General features: G+C 32.5%; 1 protein-coding gene across 1 annotated transcript in view; it reads right to left on the bottom strand.

Annotated features, from left to right (window-relative positions):
- The window catches only part of LOC119837030 (inactive dipeptidyl peptidase 10), a 154659-nt gene extending 147492 nt beyond the window's left edge, over positions 1 to 7167 (bottom strand). The window contains exon 1 of the mRNA XM_038362513.1: positions 6895 to 7167. The gene's annotated coding sequence lies outside the window, so the exon portion shown is untranslated. The remainder of the gene's footprint in view (positions 1 to 6894) is intronic.
- Positions 7168 to 14341: the final 7174 nt, after the last annotated feature.

The following is a 14341-nucleotide window of genomic DNA, read 5'->3' as shown; positions in this document are numbered from 1 at the left end:
TTAACGGCCTAAATATTTTATGTAATATGTTTCCTAAGCTGCGAGTTCTAAGTTACCTTTAAGTTTAGTGATAAGATTAAAGCATCAAACGATTATTTGAGAAAATTTGAATTTCAAATTCATACTTTAATTAAGTAATTTAATATTTATCTGTCATACGTCAAATTTATATTTTATGTTATGAGATGATAACTTTATGTATTAAACTAATATTACATGTAAACCACTGAATACATTTTGATGGATTATGTTATGGAGATAGTTATTAAATTTCGAGCAATGTCATATAAATTTGTAAGATACAGGCAAAGACGCGAGTATATAGCTAGTCTCAAAGAGGGATTATAATCAGAGAGGGACATAAAAATCTTTTATGTGCTTTTATTAAAACGCCCTTTTGAAATGAAGGTTCCAGCTTAGACCTTAAATATTAGTAAACCTTTGTTTGGCAACCTAAATCCTTTCACTTGAAATATATATCACTGGTGTCTCTTAACCGAATACAAAAAAGGAAACATAATAACAAAGGAGTCGAAATAGGTTGAGGTTTGTATATTCTAGTGTTATAAATATTTAAAGAACTAGCTGTTAAACTAGGTGGGATTCGAACCTGCCTCTCGGACCTCTCGGTATTCCAACTCAGCAATCGAATTTCTTATTTTCTTTCGGTTTGCATACTTCAGTTGTTTTTTTCTAATCTTTTAGTTATTTTTAATTATAAAGCGATTTAATGCTATCGTGGTCTTTTATTTTAAAGTCGTGTTATTGCTATTTTCAACCGACTTTAAATAAAGGAGGAAGTTATCGATATTTTCTGTGTTTGTTCCTCATAACGGTTAACTGGGTGAACCGATTTTTATGATTTCTTTTTTATTTGAGAGCAGGTATCTGCCATGTGGTCCCATTCATATTTGGTCTAGTTTTAACAATTTGAATGTTATTTAGTTTCATATGAGCAAAGCCTAATGAATTAAGCGCAGATATCATCAGTCCGTAAGTAAGAAAAATTTATATTCGGGCGTACTCAAATAATATTTCAAATGGGGAAGGCACTTAGAATTTCCGTGAACTTATCCCCTCGGGTGTAACGAGGGGTGTCGCTTTATATGAAAATATCATTTTTACCCCCCTACACTCGTATGAAATTTATTTATTGTTATTAATTACAATTTGAGTTATATTCGCTTAAAGGGATAAAGTTACGTAATTTCTTGTATAAGTGCTATTCTTCTAGCGATATGTCTGTTCTTCTATGAATTTGTCAAAGTGTGTCTTTGTAGTATTATAGTGTAGTCATAAGTCTTGAGGTCATAAATGTATATAAGAATTAAATTTGAAATAAATTTACCACGAAGCATAATTCGGCGTCATAGCGTCAGCGTCAGATGAGCGCTCTGACGCGCGCTAAGTTCGGGTTCTATCCGACAAAGACATTAACGCGTAGAACAATACAATGTGTCGTCATAGCGTCAGCGTCAGATGAGCGCTCTGACGCGCGCTAAGTTCGGGTTCTATCCGACAAAGACATTAGCGCGTAGAACAATACAATATGTCGTCATAGCATCAGCGTCATAGCGTCAGCGTCAGATGAGCGCTCTGACGCGCGCTAACTTCGCGTTCTATCCGACAGAGACGTTAGCGCGTAGAACAATACAATATGGCGTCATAGCGTCAGCGTCATAGCGACAGCGCCATAGCGTTAGCGTCATAGCATCAGCGTCATAGCGTCAGCGTCATAGCGTCAGCATCATAGCGTCAGCGTCAAAGCGTCAGCGCAGATTAGCGTCAGCGTCATAGCGTCAGCGCAGATAAGCGCTCTGACGCGCGCTAAGTTCGCGTTCTATCTAACCAGGCCAGTACTCTATACTCCAGTATAGAAGACAAATGCCTTTTATATAATGTCCGACGCCCTCCTATTCTTTACCATAGGTTTCACTGCTTTATTATTTGTTTATTTATAATATTAAAGAAAAAAAAAAGAAATAAATAAAACAAATTATTTCGAACAGTCTTAAATTAAATCCACATTTAAGAAACACATGCCATCTTTCACAAAGGGATTATATTTTAATTAAAACGAAGCATGTTTACGATAAAAGTAATGAAATTCCGAATGTACGCAACGGAAGTGGCGGAAGCGTCGTCTAATATAACAGCGCGTCACCTAACACCCGTCTCGAGTGCTTCTTGTTTTAATATATTCAGTTATTGAATAGAATTCCTCCGATGTTTTGAATCATAAATTATATGGACACATTTTTAGTAAAATTTAAAGTAGGATAAAGTTGTTATAAAGAATAAATCGCGATTTGTAAAATTTTAACGGTATCAAAGTGCGATTTTTTTACTCCTCTTATGTCGATATTAAATATCTGATTTGATAAGATAAAACTGATTGAAACGAAAACTATTCACGATTCATAAAAAGCTCCCTGAGCTAATGGAGTTACGGAGTAAAGAGTTATCCATCCTACTAATATTATAAATGCGAAAGTTTATAAGGGTGTGTGTGTGTTTGTTGCTCTTTCATGCAAAAACTACTGAACCGATTGCAATGCAATTTGGTATGTAGACAGCTGGACAACTGGAATAACATATAGGCAACTTTTTATCCCAATATTCTTACAGGATACGAACTAATTCGAGAGAAACCTCGGGGCGCAGCTAGTATTTAAATATATTTGAAATTAATAAAATGTTTTTTAAGATATTTTAATAATAACATAAGTAATGTCTTGCAAAAAAGGTTGGACTGATTCGGATGAAACTCCGTACTTAAATAGTTGATAAACTATATAATACAGGATACTTTCCGTTTGCGTCCAAGCTAAGCCGGGTACATCACCTAGCGCTAAAATAAACTAATATCGTGTTTCGCATGTTATCAATAATTATTGCAAAGATTATCACCTGCCTCCGCTTTGTATGCAAACAGAAATATTTGAATTTGAAATATACGTGAGAGAATTTCTATGTATTTTAGGGGAACTTACCGCGAAGGTTTTGAAGAAATGGTTTTTAATTTCTTTAAAGATGTAGAATAAAGAATGTATATGTATTTATGTCTTAAATATTTATCTTTTAATGCCACTTTTTTTAAATTTACACATGAATGTGCTGTAAGTTATATCAAACTCAAGAACGGTTGAACGAATTTTGATGATATGTTGATTTGTCTCCAACCTTAGTATGATAACTAAATCGACCCGGGGCAAGCGGTAAAGACAAAGGTCTATACATTTTTTCCCATTAAGAGAAAGTTAGTGAGATACCTAATTATAAATATAAGTTACCATAAGCTTAACTTCATTAATGCGACAAATACACTACTTCTGTATGAAACAATGACTATTTTTACACTAATTAAGGATTACGCAAAAAAGAAATTTATTACTATAATGTATAAAGAATTTATTTGTTTATTCGTCGGCCTTATCACTTGGAAGCTATCTGTTCCAATTACCTTATTTCGCTCAATTATTAAAATATCTATGTATATAAAAATGAATCCCTATTTCACTTTGTTACGCCATCACGCGTGAACGGCTGGACCGATTTGAAAAATTTTTTCACCATTAGAAAGCTGCAACTACACTGAGTGACATAGGCTATTTGTGTGCCACGGGTGTAACCGGGGCGAATAGCTAGTCTGTAATAATAATTATGTCATTTGATGTTTTCAGCTTGTATTTAAACTGAAAATTGTCGCCTGTTACATTTTCTTAGCATATAAATACTAGTTTCCGGCCGCGGCTTCACCCGCATAGTCAAATTAAATAATAGACGGTCACTGGTATAAAAACGTTCCTCTGGCCCTTCCCAAGTCCCAAACTATTTACTAAAATTTTCATCCAAATCAGTTTATTGGTTTAGGCGTGAAGAAGAGACATAATCGTATAGGCAGACAGAAAGAATTACTTTCTCATATATATTATGTATTAGTTTATATAAGATTATATATATAAAATTAGGTTGTCGTACATCCAGACCGATACAGAAATTTCGTTGTTTTATTTTCGCTTTATCATCTCTAATTTCTTCTATCACCTACTTGAATACTCCCAACGGATAAATGTATTACAATGTACTGAATAGATAACTGAAAACTATTTTGCGACCCTGCCTGACCTCCCAAATAAAATGCTCTTAATGTAATCTTCTAAATAAGATTGTTAGGTGGGGACACTGGGGAGGGCCGGGGTCGTCCTATATTTTATTTTATTTTATCACTAAAAAGGTTGGTACGTATTATTTTTTTCGCATTCCAAAGAGTTTGCATAAAACAAATTGATGTTCTACCATTACTTCAATTTTCCTTTCACTCGAATTAGTTTAGTTTAGGAAGTAAGAGATAATGTATTGGTCAGTAGATATATAGTGGACAGTAGATATCAAGGATTTAATAGTTTTATAAGGATTTCCATTCCTAAGTATTGAATAGAACTAGATATATTTTAATGAGACGTACATGATTTATAATTTTAATCTAGTCTAATGATGGATGGACTATTCAACATTTGATTATTAATTTTTCGCAGTTATTATGCTAACATATCCTTGGCACCAAAGACTGTTATTCTAGACTTTAATTTATCAGCGTACTAAATATACCTAACGGCATTCGTAGTTGATTGAGTATTATACAAACAAACGTTCATTTCCGTAGCAGTAATGTAATAATTATCAAAGAGTATTATGTTCTATATCCCTCAAGCTCCTCTTTTCCTCCGTTATAAAGGTATTAGATAATTATAAGGGATCAAACGTGTGTGATGAACATTGATGTTTATTACATATAGCTTCCCGCCCGCGGCTTCGCCTGTGTCGTCTATGAAAGGATAGGCTCTCATACCCGTTTCATTTCCGGGATAAAATTGAACAGTTGTTAGGGCGCGTAGAAGAGACAGGCAGACAGAGTTACTTTCGCAATTATAATATTTCTATCCGACCCTGCAAACGCTTGTGCCTTACTCTTGTCATTTCGGGGTATGAAAAATAGATGGTGGCCGATTCTCAGACCTACCCGCACCCACACATCGGTCCAGCCGTTTCGGAGGCGTATGGTAACCAACATTGTGACAGGAGAATTTTAGATATATAGATAATATAACTAGATATACCTATATTAATTTTTTTGGTATTTAATCATGTTATCAATTGTCTATAATTCATATAATACGAACTACTCAATCGTAATTAAACGCCAATTTTAAAGACTATTTAATCCAAAATCCACCTATATCTTATTTTGAAACACAGTCTATAACAAACTACTCGACTTTGACTTTGTGAAAAAGCAATTTTCCAATCCAGATGGCAACGATTAAAAACATTTCTTAAGATAATGATATTGACTTAGAAAGTCTGCAAAGAGAAGACAAGAAAAAGAGGAAAAGGAGTTAAGTAAATAAATTGCGAAATTGCTTTACATTTTTCGTTTGAATAAAATGAAATTTATTTTCATTCGTTTTACAAGGAGCTACCGTGGTACAAGCTGCATTTTAATTGACAGTAAATGAACTTAGATTCAGTCTAAAAGTTGGGTTAGGTAAGCCATATCTTAGTTAGTCTATGCGAAAGATAAATTTATTTCCTTATGGGCAAATGTATTATGAATACCAGGTGCAAATAGGGGTGTTATAAGTTAGATAATGTAATCGATTTGTGTGTGTGTGCGCGGGCGCTTGTGTATGTGCTGTAGCTATCAAACGGTTAGTCCGGTTCGATACGGATTTTTATTTCAAAGCTAGTTTCTTTGCAATGGTTCTTAGCTGTGTGTGACGATTTATGAAAAACTAACAAAGATGGCTGCCGCCACAAAATTTCAAATCAAATATTTTTTCACAACACCAATATGGGTATCAAACGAACTTGATAAGTGAAACACTATATCAGATTTAAACCAATATAGCCGACTGCACAAAATGGGGTCTGGGTTTATCGATTTTTGTGTAACTGGTCACCTACCACGGGCAGGTTTAGGATGCTCGTTAAAGAGTCTAACGTAAAACCTAATATAATTCGTATGATCTTACAATATTAAACGAAAAAGTTTGGAAGAACGTATGGATACATCCATACGTTACGTACACGTTTGTTACTCGTTCGTAGCAAACGTACACGTTTGTTACTCGTTCACGCGAAAAACATTAAACGGATATTGATGATACTTTGCAGTGATGTATTTTATATACTACAATAACATTTGTGCTAGAAAAATATATTTTATCCGCGGCATCGTCTGCGGGTGAAACAGCACGGTCCAGCTACTCAAAAATAAAAAATAAGACTGGTGCTTTTTATTTGAAAAATAAACAACAAGAACACACATGCTTGTATAGTCAAAATTTATTTAAAAAAATAAAATCTGATCAGCACTGTTTCAACTCAATGAAGAAAAATATATGTAAATAAATATGTTATTTAAATAATAAATAATTTAAGTTGATTCCACCATAATCATAAAATACAAAAGTTGAAAACTCAAGTATTAATTTTTTTTTTAATATCTATATTAATTGTTATATCTTTAAAAATTCCATGGTATGTATATATTATGTTTCTTACGTTGAAGCAAATTCACGCTAAAACTTTTTGATTGATTTAACAATATGATTAAAAAATACGTGGTAATTTCTATAACAATTTGGTAATTCCAAATATGCTTAATTTGTAATGCAAATATTATCAAACTATTATAATTATAAGTATATAGTTTAAAAACAAACGTTTAAATTTGGAAGTAAAAAATGTTGGAATTTCACAAAAAAAAAAACTATCTTAAAATTAAATTATAAATTACTATATCAATTTCGTTATATAAACGTAAATCTATGAAAATATTTCGGGGTAAAACTTTCTGGGGTAAGTCATTGTTCTTTACTCTAAATTTACCTTATAACGAATGCAACATCCACTTACACCTATTAACAACAATAAAGCAACAAAACTACTTATCACAGCACACGAAACAACAGCCCACGATATTTGGAAACCCAAGAGTTTAAATTGAATAAAAATTTCGAGAGTATTCGCGACGCCCACCTGTAGATTCAAATGTTTTTCTATTAATTCAATTTAGAAGCTTTTAGCATGCGTTTGTTGGGATGATTTAGCATTAGTTTTATGTTATTTTGTAAGGTTTTGGGAGAAGGATTATTTTATGGGGCAAGGTAGCGAGCAACCCCTACGACGGTTCGGAAGCGACTGAGGCCAGCCGCCCGGCAAGCGAAAATCCGCAAAGGATATCTGGATAAATCGCTAGACTTGTTTCCCAACTGGTCCATGGAAGACAATCTGATTTCTCATATTGTCAAGATCTGTCATAACTGTTGAAATATTAATGGGATTTCGTTCAAACAAGTTACAAGTGAAATGTGTGTCTTGAACTTTTTTGGATGCGAACTAATTCGTAAGGTGTTATGTAACACGTATATCTCGACGTGGAAATTTATGTTATTTATGCTTTTATACGAAGTGATGTTTCTTTATGTAGGAAAATAAAACGAAGAAAACATCATTCATAACTTATTTCAGACTAGCTGCGCCCCGCGGTTTCACCCGCGTAAGTCCGTATCCCGTAGGAATATCGGGATAAAAAGTTGCCTATATGTTATTCCAGTTGTCCAGCTGTCTACGTACCAAATTTCATTGCAATCGGTTCAGTAGTCTTTGCGTGAAAGAACAACAAACGCACACACATCCTTACAAATTTTCGCATTTATAATATTAGTAGGATGTCTTCAATTTAATGGATTTGTAGGCAAATTTGTCAAGTTAAGTCCATTTTTTCATCTCTTACTTCATTAAATAACTCAAAATTTATTGAAAACATTAATACAAATGTATATAGTATGCCAATTATTAAAATAGTATGCAAAATAGAATAAATTCTGAATCGGTTTATGAAGTAATTAGTTTATCAAAAATTTCAATCAGGCTTGTTTGGAAAGCGCTTTATTTTTAAATGTCCATTTTCCAAGATTTTAACAAATATATTTCGTGTTGATTGATTTGTTTGTTAGTAAAGAAATATTAATTCGTTTATGTTCTGTATTTTTTAATGTAGGGTTCGAGAACGCTTCGGCACGAATTGGACCAGTTCGCAACGGGGCAATCCTTTTCGTATCCTTCATCCCTTAAAGTGGGAAACGCATTTGCAGAAATAATGGCGATCTCTTACCACCAGGTGGAACACCAGATCTATAAAAAAATGACGAAGCCAATTCTTCAACGTAAAAAATGTTATCTTTATTTGGTTTGGAATGAAACATGAGTCATCATTTAGATATGATTCGACTCATTTATTATCACCATAATTTTTATCAATACTCATACAATCGAAAAATAAAACATGTGTAAACAAACATGTAAAACCCATTAAAATGCAAAGAAAACTGCAAATCATTAATTACATCCTCTATATTCCCTGCCATTAATTATAAATAGTTCAAAGAACTAAATTAAGTCACACGAGGTCCGACAACTTGACCCAAAAACATAACATTAGGGAGCCCAGCTGAAAGCTTTCGGACTTACAGGCGGTCATTCGAGCGCTGGAATGAGTTAAAAAATTACCACTAAATAATAGCGTGGAAAGAAAGGAATTAGTCCGCTGCTAACGACGGATTTATCCTGAAATCTTAGCTGGAGACACTTAAGCTGTTTGCGAGAGTATACAGATGTATCTATATACTAGCTACGCCCGGGATTCACCCGCGTAAGTCCGTATCCCGTAAGAATATTGGGATAAAATTTGCCTACGTGTTATTCCAGTTGTCCAGCTGTCTACGTAGCAAATTTCATTGCAATCGGTTCAGTAGTTTTTGCGTGAAATAGTAACAAACACACACACATCCTTATAAACTTTCGCATGTATAATATTAGTAGGATATACAGTTTGTTATGCAAATGTTAATTAATATTTGTAATGCAGTTAATTTGTAAGCTTTAAGTAGAAAAAAACAAGTTTTTTTATACACTACCCAGGCATAACTACAGTCGTATCTTATTATTATTTAAGATTTAGTGTACACTAGAAAAATAACAGATTCTTAATTACTTATATGATGGCATTAAATAAATATTGGTTTTATTTTAATAAAAACTGTGATACAGAAATTTTAGAATCTAAATATTCTGTGGTATTCTCTAGTAGAGAGGAAACTGTGCATTTTTGTGTTTATTAACTTTGTGATTCAGGAACCTGGTGTTTATAAGTTTACTATTTAACAAAAAAATTAAGTTATTTGAGACAAAAAGTATTGTTTGATATTGCCAGGTCCAATATTCAATATAATATAAAATTTGAAGGAGGAAGAGAACTTTTTATTCACTGACTACCGGTCCATCCTGGGTTAATCTGTGGTATATACCCGGATGCTATAGATTGTTTATATTCATAGCCTATTGCATCATTGATCACGTGCAAAACCAAAGGTAAAATAATCAGCCCAGTAGTTCCATAGATATGCGTAGCCAATGGAACAATCAAATTCATTAACTATACTACAAATACAGATTTAAAGAATAAACTATCCGTAAAAGAAAACATCGCGATATAACCAAAATGTTTGACATGTGACACTTATAAATTTGCATTTAGCAGTAGTGTTGGGTAAGGCTTAATCCATGAGGGATTAGGCCTTTGTCCCACAGTGGAAACACATATAGGCTGATGATGATAAATTATACATTATTCTTTCAATGCGTATATTTAACGATAATTTGTTTTTTATTACGGGCAAATTTTGACTTACCTCACTACGCAGTTAAATCTTATTTCTCGTAAGGAAAACGCATCATTTAACATTACGACACACATAGAAGTTAAGAGCCATAAAATTAAATTGGATCTGGTCGCGAAATCCGAGTTTCGAATTGTGTTTGCTTTTTAATCGTTTAACTTTGGATAAAGCGATTGAAATTTACGAAGGTGGTTTAGCGAGACGTGTTGTTTGTTTACGAGTATTGTTGTAAATATTATTCGAAAATGCCTCATAGGAGTTCGTGTCCCAGCAGTGGGCAGTATATGATGATGATGATGATCCGAAAAATAATTGGTACTTTTTAAAATATTTCAACATTATTATTAGGAAGTCATTTGTTTCAATTAATTACATACGTATTAGACCTTATATTTATTATTCTTGTATGAAAGGTTAACTTTTTTTTATTTTTTTTATGTGATAGAGCAGGTAAGCGAGCAGGCGAGTCACCTGATGTTAAGTGCTCCACGTCGCCCAGTTACACCCACAATACCAGGGGTGTGGTGTGTGTGTGTTGCCAGCCTTTAAGAAAGGAGTAAGCTCTTTTCTAATTATATATAAATATAAGCGTAATATTTTAATATCATTACAAAGTACAAAGAAAAGTCATTTCCCTGTCTGACCCTATGTATGTATGTATGATTAGATCTTAAAACTACGCAACGGATTTTGTAGACGGTTTTTTTAATAGATAGCGTGATTCAAGGGGAAGGTTTATATGTTTTATAACAACTAATAAACTACATCGAATTTAAAGCGTGCAAAGCCGCGGCCAAAAGATTGTAAATGATAAAAACATTACGTATCGAAGCATCGTATTTTAGAATTAGCCATATCAATTTAAAAAAAAAATCGTCAAAATCTGTCTGCCCTAGCATAATACAGATTATACAATCACCTCCACCGTTAGGACCCGTCTGCGGACGTGTCTTATTCATATTGAAAAGATACATTTCGAATTTCAAATAAATTTGATTTGCGAGAGCGAGAGCTACAAAGAAAGAGACATAAAAACAAAGTACAGATGTGATACCGTACGTGACGAAAATAAAAACAACATACACTTTTCATTTGGCCAATACAAGCAATACGGACTAGTGAGTAGAATTAATAAATCCTTAATAAATCCTCTGAGTGGGTTAGAATAATACAAGCTACGAGCTACGAGCTACGTGCTACGCGCTACGTGCTAACTCTACGGAGCTACGGCTACGTCGATTATTGCTGCCATGGCTTAGCGTTCCAGTTAAAATTCAATAGGTTGTGGATATAAATAATTTTTAAAGCAGAGGAAGATTTTTCTTAAGGTTATGATTTTTTTAAATAAATTTTTCCATGTAATGTAAGAAGACAGTATTTTTCTTGGAAATAAATATTTTCTTGTTTATGTATTATTTGTGATGTTAATTGATACTGAAGAATATGTAATAAGCAAGCCTTAAACTGAAAAGTATCCATGATAGGCTCATATATTATGTCAAATAATTGTGGATATTTAAACAAACATATTAAAATATTATAATCAACTTGTAATAAAGAATTCATAAGTAAAATGTTCATTAGTACTCCGTCTCTTGAAGCAAACAATAATGTTTATGAAACCGAAGAAAAAACCGCAACTCACATGACAGTGAAGCCTTCTTTTTCACTTAATACGGGACTAAAACTTTTTAATAATTAGTAATTTTTCCTTTTAATCAAAAATTACTAATTCTTTATCTTATGTATGTATGTATCTTATGTATAATTTTTTATGTATATATTATGAATTGTTAATATTGTCTATACCTTTATTCACCTGTCACAAAATTATATTATATTAATAACGTTTATGCTATCTATTTTCCCACTCAAAAGACCGTTCTGGTGCTCCAAGCGTAGCCAGTTGAGGGGGCTACTGAAAACCGGCGCCTCTCCACTAATATGGAGAGGCAAATGCTGAGGAGTCCCCCAATCACAAATACTTCCAAATGTAAAAAAATGTAATTTTTATTTTTATTTTTTTTATTTTTTTTTGTTGTTATTCTCAAAATGTATTAATTGTAAGTTGTATTTGTGATTAAAAGTATTTTCTTTCTTTCTTTCTTTCTTTCTAATATTATACGCGTCCGTACTTCTCATATCTTCAAAATGAAAAGCTTTTCAGTGGCTTAAACTTTTTGTACACATTTTGCATTATTAGGAAAGGGAGTTGTGTAAATCATGAATTATTATAGGCATGAATGTATGAATATTCATTGAATTTTAATACAATTTAAATGAACATTATACAATGAGAACTATATATTTCAATTGTAAATATGATCAGAACACTCAGATTATGACGTGAAATTATTATACCTAAGTAACGTTATACATAACAACAAAACAATATGTAACAATAATATATCCTTATCACACAAGGAATAAAAACTGACATAAAAGGTTGATGCAATATTAGAAGATAGAAGTAGATAACTCGTTATTCATAACAAGTGTCAGGTTACCTCTTCGCTGCGACTAGACTACTGTGACACTATTTATTTATTTAACTCCTCAGCAAGATTGTTTGCATTAAAAAAAAAGTTCAATTTATTAGGCGACCTTATCACTATATTTTTGTATATCATGTCATATCAAAATTTTCATAAAATATTTGGATTTTATTATCTGATTAGTATCCGGGTACAAAGCTTACGTATTGTCATACAGCTCCGTTCAGTTATTTTTGACTCCACTAACATCCACCGTTTTAAACAGTCTTTATCGCTGAAATATAAGCAGGATATAAATATATATCTATCCATTCATCAGCTAAGACAAAATAACACATGAATATTACAATAATGTGAATCTACTAGTGCGTATATTTGATGTCAGTGGAAAAATTAATGTTTTAACGGACTTCCAGGACAGGATCTCTATTCCACTTTTTCGTTACATGACCATTTATTATGCTTTCAAACAATTTTATCAGTTTTTTGTAAAATTGAGTTGTGATTTTATGTGAATAATATCCATGGATAAGTCTTTTAAAGTCTCTTTACCGAGGATTTCTAGTAGTTTTTGTATTAGTAATGTCTATTTTGTATATTTTTATTGATAAAGTAAATAGGTAACTTACATCAATGTTCTACTATTAACGCACATACAATATTAAGTGTATCTTTAAATAGAAAGTTAAATAAAAACCATGTTCTGTAACTTGTACAAAACTAAAGTAATCGTATAAGACAGAGACTTTCAAAGGGAAGTATTCTAAATTCTCATAAACTATTAAAACCTATTTGTTTTAATTTCAATAACTGCACATACATCGTTTATATTAATAAAATATACATTTTGTAAATAAGTTAACAATTATAAAATGTCGTGTTGTATGCTCAATAATCAAGCAAACATAGGTTTTTGTAGGTCACTACATAAATGTTCAATTTAATATCTGTATAATATATTCCTTTAGCATGCCATAAAAGATTAGATATGCAACTTGTGATTGAAGCAATTGAACTATTTGTCAAATATTCTTGACGTACATATTCTAGATGCAAAGCTGCCATTGTTTATATAGCAATGCACCAATCAACATATTTTGAATCCTTCAGAACGTAGTGCAAGCTCGGGAGACGAGATTTAATGCGGTGCATGTCACTGTTCTTTGTTCCCGCATGCAGATATTTGATATACACGAGTTCTAGACAAGTATAGCAACTAGTTGGTTGACTGGTTGATGAACTTGTCATAAGAGACAAGTGTATTGTGAACGTTTGATAAAAACAAGATGAATTAGACGCACGTTCAATACTGAGTTAAAATCTTTAAATCTGGTCAGTTAAACTGCCTCTGACAAAAGCGAAAAATAATTAAAGTTTCTAGGGATCAGCGATAACAAATTAGGTTACGATACTTAAAGATCGCTTAAAAATCTGAAATCATTTATTAGTTGAAGAAGTTTCAACACCTAATAGAGTTTTATTTTTCATTGGCGAAAGTTCGTTCGATATTTAAATTAATTTCCTGACCTTCGAATCGAGAATCTTCCAAAGAACCAACGAAAATTAAAAAAATATACAATCAGTTGGTCAACCAGTAAAGCGATCAGTTGACCGATCGGTTTACATTCCTGGCTATAATTTAGCTCTGATTAATCTGAAGATCTCTAATTACTAGCGTCGTTTTGGCGCAAACTAAATTAACAAACGGTGCAGCCTCGCGTGCTTCGCTTACTAACGGAAGATTATATTACTAAAAGAATCGAATTAAAACATGTGTTGTTCCTTGATGTACGATGGTTAATGCGAACGTGGTATTGAAGAGTCCTGGATTCGATTCCTGCATAGGAATTCACTTATTAATTGTAATAGAGTCATTTTACTGTATTACAATTATATCAATGCTATTAATAATAGAAAGATAATAAAGCGCAATCGAATAAATTATATTATTCACGAGAATACAAAGTTAGGAAACTATGATTTGATAAAAAAAAATCGCCATTATAATGAATCATACTTTATGGAGGTATTTGGCAGAGCTTTTTGTAAGCGTTCCTTTGCCAAAAATTAAGCAATGTGACCCATTTATCGTTTAAGAAT

Source organism: Zerene cesonia, chromosome 26 (genome assembly GCF_012273895.1).
Source record: "Zerene cesonia ecotype Mississippi chromosome 26, Zerene_cesonia_1.1, whole genome shotgun sequence".
Taxonomy (NCBI): domain Eukaryota; kingdom Metazoa; phylum Arthropoda; class Insecta; order Lepidoptera; family Pieridae; genus Zerene; species Zerene cesonia.
The sequence above is the reverse complement of the archived record's forward strand: the minus strand, read 5'-3'. Positions and strand labels throughout refer to the sequence as shown.